Genomic DNA, 12,600 nt, shown 5'->3' on the forward strand with positions numbered 1-12,600 from the left:
GGCAGCTACTTGAGGATGATGCTTCTCTTTTTTGGAGCATGTCACACTCTCCACATCATCTTCATTTTCTTCAAGACCAGCTATGGAACATGGTGGTGGTGATGCCTTTTCAGTTTCCATTGCCACCGCTTTCTATAAAGTTATTGGAAGCTGCAAGTTCACCAAGCCTGGAGAGCCAAATTCCTGTTTACCTGTTCAGCATTCCTTTCGTATTCAGTTCAGACCCAGTAAGTGATAACCTAATTTACAGAAGAAGCTCCTGTTTTCAATTGGAGCCAAGTCCTGACCCAAAACAAAGTCAGCAGCAGAAACCCCACTGACTCCACACAGCCAGTTTATTTGCTCCCTGATCTCAATTCACCAACATAATTAAGCTGTTTGATGCTTTAGAGCAGAATCCACAATTCCTTTGGGATCTGGAGTCCACGTCACACCTGCTCCATGTACTTAAAACCCCATGATTTTAATGTCTCACTGTTGCTGCTGTTCCTGTGAGGACCTTGGAGCTGCCGCAGTGCAGGAGGCATGAGCTGGGTTATATTCCCTGTAATGCACTGTGGACATGGGGATGCTGGCGGGGCACGAAGAGCACGTTATGTGGCTTCAGCAGGCCAGACCTCAGCCCTCTTTACCATGGTTGTAGAGTGTGCCTGCTGGGGGTTTTGGAAGATAGCAGCAGCCCATGAAATAGATGGCAGCTGGAGTTGGTGCTGTGTTGAGCCCTCTGCCAGCACAACGGGACCTCAGCTGAGGCAGGCGACCCCACTTCTGCTTCCCCCTCTGTTAACCAGGGATAACAACTCCGTTCTGTCCTTCGGAAGGGGGCTATGGGGATTAACTGCTTGTAGGAAGGCTAAACCCTGTAAGCGTCTACCTTTCAGATGCGTATCCAAAGCTAAGCCCCTCGCTTTTGAAGGCTTGCCCACCGCTATTAAACACTTCAAGGGGAAATCAAAGCAGCCATCCTCTGTTAATGCAGGCAAGAAGTGTTGAGATGCTAGTGCCAGATATTTTGGCAAAAGGCAATAAAGATGTAGGAATGAAAGCCCAAGTGATTCTGCAAAGCTGAAAAAGATTAGCTCATGGCGCATTTGGTCTAGACTGCAGTCTTGCCTTATTTTAACTAAATTTAAAACATGCTTTTGAGAAGCACGCTTTGTTTTGGCCATGTACAATTGATTCAGGAAAACGCTAGATTTGTGTTGAACATAAGCATTAATGGCTCTTCTGGAAAGATTTTTGGTTTTATCGTAATGTATTAGGTTAAAGAAAAACCTTCAAACACATTTATTCTCCTTTTGAAGATAATACAGGTATGTAAGGGTATTGCTTCTGAGAAATAGCAATAAATTAAGTTAATGCCATCTTGTGGAAATAATCTATTTAGTCATGTTGATTAAAAGAGGAATTCTTACTTACAATGGAATACGGTCCCCTTCAGAAGATGTGTTATGACATTTAATAGAAAATAGTTTCTTACGTGAGGTTTTTGGAGCCTAGAGATGGAACTAAATGGAAAATTATATCCCTGCTACAGAATTCTTGAAGCTGTTACAGTATTTTAATTAAAACTGCAGCATATAGACCCCAAGTAAAGAATATAAGATTTTGAAGTGTCTGTGGAAAATCTATGGAATTATATAGGAATTTTCATTTATAAACTGTTTTCTTTCTGTAATGCAGACAGTAATCAAAAGCATGAAAAGGTTCTTTATTACCTGGAAATATTTCAGACAGGAATCTGTTGGAAGTGAAATCTTGGACTCGAGCACTCTAATGAAGTGAATTTGTTTATCACATGACTTACATTGGAAAGGAGGAAAGGGAAATGTGTCCAAATGTTAAATAGCCATTCAAAGGTTACCTAAATCATTTATTTCTAGTTCATATTTTCTCTCTAATAAGGAAAATAAGAGTTCCTGGATTTTCTCTAATTACATCATGTTCTGCATAGAGGACCACGTTGCTCATGGAGATCAATCATTTTGATAACTTAACTGGTTGTGTCTAAATATCTTTAATATAGGCCTACAGATTTTAATTTAGAGCCAAAACGAAAATCTAATACTAACTCATAAGATTACATGTTTCCAAATTAGATATATTCTGCATGTTTATGGTTCCGTGTCTTTCTATTATGATTTGCAGACCTTAATCCAGGAAAAGGCCTCTTAATTCTGCTGAAATTTTGACATTTTGTTCAGCAGACTCAGTAGTAAGATAAACACGCTACCTGTTACTTTATCACAGTGATAGTTCGGAGTTGTGAGGCTTGTGTATTTTTTCAGCAGAGGTGTCTTTTAAAACCTTTAGCATCCAAGAACTGGGGGGAAAAAAAAAAAAAAAGGGACAAAAGATAATCTGTAGGTTCTTGATTCCTAGTCGTGCATCTGATCAGGTTTTCCAGTTAAATTTACAGTATAAGGTTTCCCATGCAGAATTTCAAATGGGCTTACATTTTATTTTCTTGAGCTCTGGGAGTTATCCTGGGCCCCAAGTAATACTATTGGTAAAACCTCCATCCACTTCAACTGGGTTACCTGGCACAATTTTCATGTTTGTCCTTCCAATGTTTAATTCATCCTTTCTGCCTTGCCACTACGTTGTGGCCTCCATGGGTTATGTAAATCCCATTTTATGTTCAATATCCTAGCCATTTCTTTAATGAGTATTGCCACAGAGTGAGGCCCCCTACCTGATGACATCCCTTCAGTTACTCCAAATCTTGGGATTATTTCTATCAGTAGGCACTTTACTAACAGGAAAGCCTCAGACCAACCAAAAAAAAAAAGTGTCCCCACACACAAATAAGTATCTATATTGATTGCACCCAGTAACTCATAAAAATCAATTTGCCAGTACTCACCAGGAGTAATTCCCTTCTTCACGTCTCCAGGAGGAGGTTTTATTTGTATTTTAGGATTATTTTTAAGTCAGAGTTCATTTTTTTGAGTTATGCTCTCAACATTTAGGAACGTTAGGAACATTTTTGCTCCAATGGCACACTTTGTGACATTTTCTACTACAGCATCAGCTCCCATGTGTTTTCCAATGAACTTGTGTCATCAATTGTCTCATATTAATACTTGTCCATGAGCAGTAACCCACCATCCATTTGAATCTTTAACACTTTAATAATTCGGCCAGTTTAATTTCCTTTTTTTTTTGTATTTTCTAGTGTCATTATTGACGTCTTTCTGGTAGGTAATAAAAGATTTATAGTGCTAACTGAAGCTGCTTGCTTAGCTGCCTTGTCTGCTTTTCGTTTTCCTCTTACGGTGTCTGAACTGCCACTTCAATGCACTTTGCAGTGTATCGCTGATACTTCTTTGGGCTTCTGTACACCCTCAAGTAGTTTCAAAATCTCATTCCCATATTTAACCAGGATGCCTTGTGAGACAACAGTGCAGTCTCCTTCCACATAGCACCAAGTGCATGTGTCACTCCAAAAGCATACTTTAAACCTGTTTGGGTATTCACTCATTCCTCTTTGGCCAACTCCAGAGCTCTTGTGAGTGCTATTAATTCACCTTTTTGTGCAGAGATATTATATGGAAATATTCCTACTTTCTTTGGTTAATGTCACCACTGCATATCCTTTTTTTCTCTCTCTGTGCACCATGTAACTGCCTCCATCAGTGCTCCATTTTTTTTTAATTGTTATTATTTTTTATCTAGTTTTATTTGTATTGTTTTTCCTTACTAGTTTTGCTCTTGGCTTGAGTTCTGCTTTTTCTGGTCCCACTGACTTTGCTCTCCCAGGTTTCCTGGTTGCCCACACAAATGGTACTACTGTATCCTTGATTGGAGTTGGTAGGTGATTCTTCAGTTTCCATGTAACAAATATACTTGTGCCTGCCAGGCATTATTTTCATCAACATGTACTTGGATTTTTTCCTTTCTCAAAATTTATCTCAGCACGCAGTTTATTTAATATGTCTTGTCCTAACAGAAGCAAGGGACATTCTGACAAGTATAAAGATTTGCAAGTCAAAACTCATTTCTCAATTTCACATGTAATTGGTTGCAAAAAGGATTTAACCTCTTACTTTCCCATGGCCCCAGTCACTGGCACAGAGAATTTACTCAGTGGTCCCTTGCAGCTTTACTGCTGAATAAGTGCCTCCTGTATCTACTAAAAAAGTTACAGTTCAAAATTTACAATTTAATTCCCCAACTATACTGGAAATGGGGGCTCTGCTGGGGTACCAGATAGTTCTGTGCCCAGTCTCCTTCAATCTGATTCTTCCATGCCAATCATTAACAAGTCCTCTTCAGGAACACTTGTTCATTTTGGCTCTCTGGATTAGTTCAGTTCTCCCAGTGCCCCTCCTGACAATATACATGCTGATTTAATCTCAGTGAGTCATATGGATGAGGGAGAGATGTTATATATCTCCCTCGCCCTCTTCCTCTGCCTCGATTTACCACCATTCTGCCTCTTCCTTCTTTTTGAAATTCCGTACCACATGACAATGTTTGGGCTTGAACCACAGCTGTTGCAAGCACACTTGTTTGCATTTTTTCTTTCTTGTTTCTCTTTTTGTCTTCTCTCCCTTTCTACTTAATTTCGATTATTCCATACCTTATAAGCTTTCTCAGTTAATTGAGAAATAGGCATTCATGAAACTCCATCTACTCTCTGCAACTACTTCAAGATATCAGGGGCTGATTGCACTATAAACAGCATATTAAATGTTACTTTGCCTTAGCATCAGGATTTAAATCTGCCTGTTTCCTAGCTACTTCACATCGTCTTTCATAAAATACTGATGTTTCCTCATTAGGAGGACCCTGAGTTACTTGGTATAATTTAGAAATGTTCCTAGGCTTTCTTATTCTGTGTTTAATTCCATACAAAATTAACTGCTGGTACTGTTTTACACGCACTTTACCTCCATCTGTATACAGATCCCAGGGAGGTTCTTGGTCTGGCATTACAGCTCCGGCCTTTCCCTTGCATTAATCCTCCTATTTTCCTTGTTAGCTTTCTCCACCACCAGCAGTCACTCTTCTGGAGAAGGAGGGCATTTAACAAAACCTGCATATCTTTCCAGTCAGGATTGTGTTTAAGCACAATCGTTTGAAATATTCCGTATACCTTCTCAGGATTTTCTCAGTAGGAACTGGCTGACTCTTTCCAATTTATTAAGTCAGAAGACAGAAAATGGTACCTTTACAAAAAACGGCAATACTGCAGGTCCTTCTGCTTCCCAAAGCAGAACAGTTTTGTGGGTACCAAGTGGTTTCCCACCAAACTGGCACCCATTTTGGCTTTCCAAGCCACTCTTTATATATAATACCTTATCAATACATTTACATGTTTGTATGCTCCCCTAGGCTTCCACTGGTTACCTAATCACCACCCTGCTGACATACCAGGATCATTCTGCACATCCTCAGGGAGGAAGGATCCCCTCTTGGGCCAGGGTCTCCCGGGTTAGGGGTGTGATTTTTACTATTATGATGAAGATAGTTCACAGTTAGGTCACATTAGAATACTTCTCATCTTTGTGTTTCAGCCAACTATTCATATTATGTTGACTGGTGATGTATTCAAGGGCATAGCCAGGATGTTTCCCTCAAGAATGTCAACATAATGTTCTTCCTAATTAGCAGTTCCTCAGTTAATCATCCATTAGACATCTTCAAGGCCTGGGTCATCTTGCCCTTTCCTCAAAGTACTTATTTTATCTCTTTCACTTAAAACGGGGTTAACTAGCTACTGTTATCAGTTGAAAGAGGTTTTTCCTCCTTAGTCCTGACTGGTTGAGAAAGTTTTGACACAATATTCTCCCACGGAAAGTAGGACATTTTGGTTAATGTAAAATTTTTTGCCAATGCACACTGACCACCCAAGGTGGACTTGACAGGTAAAAGGATGAGTGACAGGAATGGAGACTTGGATGGATGTGGCCCAGAATTGCTTCTTTCAGGGCAGCAGAGGTACTTGTCTGAGAGCTGGGAGATCATAGCCCATCTGCTACGTGCCAGCATTTTTCCAGGATTGTTAGCACTGGACCTACACTCTGCCAGGTCAGTGAGTGAAGAGCTGTTTGATTCAGACCTGATCCAGGCTTATGTTTGTATTCTATCAAATTAGCCAGCCTATAGATAGGTCACTGAATTTAAGCTAGCCTTGTACCAGCTGCAAGAGAAAATTTTGACTGAGCAGTAAGCTTGGTACGAGTACCAAGATAAGTTCTCCAAAATGCTAGAATACGCTTGCCCCAGTAGTGTGGCCATTCCTGGTCAGCACATGGGCTTTGGTAGCTGGAGACTTTTGGGGTCTCCAGACTTGGAGCCCTACAAGTGGACTCACTTGCTGCATCCCCAGCCTTCAGCCTGACCTGGCACAGAGATATGAGTTCGGGTGATGCAGGTCGCAAGGAGTGCCCCCCCCCCCCGCTTTTGATTTTCCAGCTATTTTGGGTGAACCAGGTGCAAGCTAACATGCACTGTTCTTGCAGACAAAAACATTTTTTTTTAAGTCTAAATTTTATTCTGGCCCTAAACAGCTCCAGCCTTGGAAAACTTGACATTTTTCATTAAGCACCATCTTTGCTGCCCAACCAGTGCTGCTCACGCTGGAGCTCTGTGGCTGCAAGCACTGTTTTGGGGCAGAAAGAGCAACTCTCTGCTTGTTTTTGCCAGCGCTCCCCGCCACATCTGACTGCATGAGGCAGAAACAGCCCAAACGTCATGCCAAGGGTGCTTTTTGCCATCAATTATTCCCCATTAGAGAAGTGTGAGCACAGTCATTTAGTTTAACAGGGATGAACTGCCTTTCAAGCTTTTTCCCCTGCAGCAACAGCCCGGCCTGCGAGCTGCATTTCAAATGACTTTGGCTCTTCCTCTCAGCGTGTTTCCTCAGCTCAGGCTACAGGGCTGGAGCAGCTTTGGCTGGGAGCGAGGAAAGCATGTTGGGCCTGGGAACTTGCGTTTGGGGCTGGGGCTAGAAAGCTTGTGGGGGAGTTTAAAACCAAGATATTCAAATGTTTGCTTTCAGCGTTTGGATCTGACAGCAGCCAGCATCTTTCTCTGGGCTGTGCTCTGCAATCCTGAAGGGGCAGGAACAGCAAAGTACATGTATGTGCTTAAATTAAGCGATGCATGCAAGGGTTAAACTTGCTTCTGAGCAGTTTGAACGTGAGGGTTAGTTTTTATGGAGGAAAAGGGAGTAATCTGAAATAAGTGCTGGAAATCAAGAAGGAGGTTTGCAGCCCAGAAAGAGCCTCCGGGGTGAAATGTCAAAGCCAAGTGCATTTTCTGGTCTCAGTATAGTTTTGAGATAATCCCTTTCGTTGCATTAACAGCCCCTGAATGGAGCAGTATTTCTTCCATGCTTTGACAGGCAGCTTTCAGGCAGCCCTTTTCCTAGCTGCTCTGCTATATATGCATGCATCTGGATTCTTATCTGAGCTGAGCTCCGGAGTAACTGCTCTCAGATCAGTGGGTTTACTCCAAGCTTGCGTGCACGTGACTGAGATTAAATCAGTTTAAAAAAAAAAAAGCAAACACCGACCCCATGAGACTTGACATCCTCAAAATAGGCCTTAAAAAAATGAGAGGAACGTATCTTTTCCATGTCTTTTTCCCACCTGGGTATGCCTTGGTTGGCCAGAGGAGGTTAGTGCCGCTGCCCTGGCTCCCAGGAGGCAGCCGAGCGCTGGCATCGCATCGCTCACCGTGCCTCCTTCCTGCAGCTCAGCCTGTGCTGCCCACGCGCTCCTCGCTGGAGTGCAAAACTGTGCTGTGCGAGCTCACAGTTCGGAAAATACAGTCAAATGTGTGACTAAAACACGCCTCGGCTTTCGGGAGCGTTTTGCAGCAGGAGGGCTCCCCACGCTTCCCAGAGGAGGAGGTAAGATGGTTTCCAGCGCGGGCAGATTGCTGCAGCAGAGCACGCCAGCAAGCCTGGGCTGCAGCGCTAACCACAGCGTGTCTCCGGTGAGACACCGTCGCCAACAGCCAAGTGCAGCGAAGCCACTCTTGACTTCTTAATGAAAAATGAGGTGCCACGTCCAAATCGGGAGAGAGGAATAACGGCGTAAGCGTCAGCAGTAACAGCTTCGGCTGGGGAAAGGAGCCATAATGGCCAAAGAAAAGGTTGAATTTGTGATCTAATTGCTGAAGAAGTGTTTGCAAATATTAATTATCTGCTGTTTTGGCTTGTTTTAAGTGGGCATTATGTGTAGCGCACCGTGGGAGATGGGGTCTGCGTGCCACCTCATTCCCATCTGTTTGTGCCTCCTCTCACTTCTTTGCAGGTGGAACAATATTAACAAGCTGCAGAAATTATGGACAAAAACCTGCCATTGCACAGCTCCCTGTGTGCCATCTGCCAGAAACACTTGTAAGTGGTGCACAGAGTTTGCCTACCAAGTGCAGCTCTGCCCTCATTGTAATTCAGGGCCTTACCAAGGTACCGCTTCTGTACAGTAAGAGTCCAAAACCTGAGGAATTATGAAACCCGGGGGTCTGTGTGCCAAGCAGGAACCTCTTGTGGGAGCTCTCCTGCAGCATCATTGAATTTCTGAAGCCACAGGTTCTTCTGTAATAAGTATTCTCATTGTGAGCCTGTGCTAAAGCTTCCTGTGTTACCTGTTCCTCGGGTCCTGCCTTGAATCTAACCGCAGGGCTGATCTGTCACAGACTTTGCACAGTGGGGGACAGCTGCTGTAGCAAGTTGTTCCCTATTCTATGGAAGAAGAACGAAAAAGCATAAGCAGTTTTACAATAATCCAGTGGAAAATATACTTAAAAATAGTAACGGGTTGGGGATTTTGCTTGTTTTCCATTGCTTTGTTTTGACTACATGTTATATTAGAAAGGTGCTGGTATGACAGGGGATGACAATGCCAGGACAAAAACTTTTCAAAGAGAAATGGCTCCCTTAGCTCCCTAGGAAATGCTACAGTTAACAAAAAATCCCCACCTCAAACAAATTCTACTGCTACATATGCAGATAGCTGTGAAGATATCTAGAATGTAGTATTTCCCAGAGAGCTAGCATAATTTTTGGTATGGAGTTGAGTCCCCTAGCACTCTGAGGAGAAAAGCTAATGTATTTGAAGCAATGTATATGTTTGTAGGTGTTGGCAGGGTTATGGCAGAGTTAACTACATAGGAAGTGTCTTAAAGAGTCACTTGGCAAATTACTTTAATCAGGTAAGTGCAGTCTCACCTGTATGTGCTCTTTCTACCACCACACCTCTGCCTGGACCGCTACCAACTTGCTTAAAACTCATAGGATGAGTGATCCTGGGCTGTGTGCAGAAGCTAATTGCTGTACCGGGATTGTTTAGTCTGGTGTGAAACAAGTGGGTTGTAGAGTAACAGTAGTAAGTGGGGAAATGAAACAGTAGTAATATAATTATGGTTCTTTTGAGGAATGCGTAGCACATTGATGTAGACACCTTTGTGTTTTGTTCAGCCCAGAACAGTGAATTTGGGGGAGTGGTCTGGATTTGCCCCAGTTTCACCGTAATTTTTGGTGTCAGGGAAGAAAAGTAAAGAGAGGTGCAAAAAGTACTAAGGTTAATCGATTTGGGCAAGTTGCATACAGGTGTTGTTTTGCAAACAATTTGTGGCATAGAAATCGCAAATGAAAATGCTTCCCTGGCAGGAAAGGGGTGAGTGCTTTCTGTAACCTCAGGGTCTGCAAGAGACCTGCAGTCAGGAAGGTGACATCCACCCTCAGCCAGAAGATGGGGCTGAAAAGGCCATGTCAGAGAAAAAGCCATGTGGAGATGACATCTGCTCTGAAGGGCCCCTGCCTGACAAGGCAATGCAGCCACATCCTCCCCAGCCTTTCCTTGATGATCTGAGACAGAGAATGGTCTGAAGTTTTAATAAAACTTAGTAGATTCCGAAAATAAAGGTATTTACCTACTTCACACTCTCTCATCCTTTTCCAGCTTCCTTCCTGCCTGTCAGCAGAGCAAACTGCTTCATTGCCACATGTTTCGGGCCCTTGCTTTGTAAAATGAGGAAAATTGCAGAGGGTCTCCCTTGCAAAGTGCCATTTAGGAGCTGGGCACTGCTGTGTACCTGCACTACAGCACTCTGTGCAGCTCAGAGGGTAAATGCAGTCTGAGATGGAGCCTTATTTCCCTGTAGGATCCAGCATCAATGTGCAACTACTGTGGAAATGTCGCAGATGTTAGAAAATAGCCCCTGGAAGCAGCACCTTTCCTCTGGCTGTGCTGCTGAGGCTGAAATTCCCAGCAGCTGGGGCAGGGTTTGATATAAATACCAAGACACTGACGTTTGCATATTTTGTTTTCTGGACGCGTTCACCATTCTGTTTGAAAAGGCCTGTTCTTAAATATGTGAAGGTGTAGGGAATGTCCTTTGAAAACAGCTTTGTGCTAAAGCAATTAAATAATGTTTATGTCAGATAATTAATTCCAAGGGAAGGATTAAATTGCTGAAAGGCTAAATAACAGAGTGAAAACAGTCTGCAGGTTTTTGAGGCGTTTCTTATTGGAAAGGGAGGGCTTATTACCGAGATTAGCTTTTCAGAGGTTTTAAAGTAGGGTTCAACAGCTATAAAGGCTGGGTTGTTTGGCACCAGCATCCCAGTTTGTAGCTCTAAATGTCTGCTTGCAATTAATGTAGGTGCAATAAACATATGTGTGCAGAAGAATTCATGGAAAAAAACACTGCAAGTGCCATAAGAAATGGGTTGCAGCAAAATGCAAGCATAGCTACGTGAAAATAAGGATTGATAACTGCTTCTGAAAAATGGGGAAACTGTAAACTGATGAAAAAGTTTGATTGAGCACTAGAATGGATGGTTTGTAGATTTGTCCCTGATGTCTGTACTTCACCCAGGGTCCTATATGACACTTGTACCTTGCCAGGGATGGCACCACTGCCTGGTGCTGATCAGTTCATGCAACAGAGGCTGTACAAACTGATCAGTGTGTGAAAGTGTGCTCAGTAAGAGCAAGAATTATCGTCCCTCTGCATTTAGCATTTTAGCTGTGTGGAACATCGTGCCTGGCTCTTCGTGGGGGCAGAGAAACTGTGCAAGGAAGCACGTTCACAGCTCCTTGAAGACGAGACATTTTTCCTTTTCTGATTTCCAGATAGACTTTTGCCATGTCACCTGCTTGCTTGCGATGTTACCTCTGAGTGGGGAACTGTGCTCTTAGTTTCTCTACCCTTGTAGCAGTCCCACCTGGAAGCTGCTCAGGCCTCTATGTACAGTCCACAAAAAGCGTGCAGAGCTCCGGCTAGAGCGGGTGCGAGCTCTGCTGCCAGCCTCCCTGGGCCCAGGTGTGGGATTCAGCTGGGATTCAAGGAGTGGCAGAGCCTGGGAAGGCTGCTCTTCTGACCCAGTGAATCCATCATCCCTAAGTATTTTTCCAAATCCTTCTGCTCCCTCTTTTCTTCAGAGGGGGCTGCTGGGACAAAGATAGCTTTTCAGCCTGAAGCTAAATCTTTATCTAGTGAGGGTATATCAAGCTGTAGTCCAATATGTGGTACTTTGCATTAAATAGTTGCAGATAAGCTAATGAAATCTGTCAGGCAATAGAAATGGAAGTTCGTAAAAAATGCTAAGCAGTATACGTAGTAAAGCAACCAAAAGCACTCCACTTCCAATTCATTGGGGGGTCACTGGAAGAATAAACTATTTCAGTTGAGTAATAAATAATTACGGGTCTAAAGTTATACTACAGTATAGCTGTATATAACCAGTTTCTGCTCAGGTTATCTTGTAGTAATCACACGTATCAAATGAAAAACTTCATCGTTGGCTACTGCTCCCCTCATTGTTGTTAATACCATTATTTTCCAGGATTTTAATAAATGAAAAAATTGCACAGCTGCAGTATGAGGTTGAGGTGCAGTAGTTCGCTGCCCGGGAGCAGTGCCTGAACTCATGGTCACTGGCGGTATCAGCCAAGAGCTGAACTGCAGTTATGCTGCTGTCAGGTGAATCCCTGCCCTCATTATTTGCCATCAGCAAGCCTTTTGGAGCACACGGACACGATGGGCATGGCTGGTGTCATTACCTCTCGCAGAGGCAGCGGGGTGACCCAGCAGCGTCCTCCCTTGTCCTTTACCAGACTGGGACCACATGCGGCTTGTAGGGGACCACAAATTATGAACAACCCCAGATCAGTTCCCATAAAGTTCTGGCATGGGGAGAGGGAGCAGTGAGCCGCATGCAAGACCCCAGCGTGGGCTCCTACCTCTTGGGGTGGCCCCTGACAGCCCCTCCTGCCGCAGCTCTGGGCAAAACCCTCGCTCCCCTTCCTCGGTTTCATCATTTGCAGACCAGCATTAATAGCAACCACCAGTGGGGTTGTTCAGAGAATTCATTGTGCTGTAATGCTTTTCACTTGCAAACCGCGTTGGTAGCACTCAGTATGACTGTTATTACGTTAGGCTTCCCTAGCTCTCTGTTCGGAAAAGCAGCTGCCTTCCGCAGAGTGGGGTAAGCTACCATTATGCCGCGTGGTATTATGTACACTGCTACACTTCTGGCATCTGGGGCTGTCATTTAGATTAATTGGGAAATTGTGTAGTGACTTGAGGAAAAACGCTGCTGAATTTGAGTTTGTTATCCTGGAAAACATAATTAGT

At 43.5% G+C, this 12,600-nt stretch overlaps 1 protein-coding gene across 1 annotated transcript in view; it reads left to right on the top strand.

The window, feature by feature from the left end:
- TMTC1 (transmembrane O-mannosyltransferase targeting cadherins 1) overlaps positions 1 to 12,600 on the top strand; it is a 146,807-nt gene that overhangs the window by 86,895 nt on the left and 47,312 nt on the right. The window lies entirely within an intron of this gene.

This window comes from Aythya fuligula, chromosome 1, assembly GCF_009819795.1.
Source record: "Aythya fuligula isolate bAytFul2 chromosome 1, bAytFul2.pri, whole genome shotgun sequence".
In the NCBI taxonomy this organism is placed as follows: Eukaryota; Metazoa; Chordata; class Aves; order Anseriformes; family Anatidae; genus Aythya; species Aythya fuligula.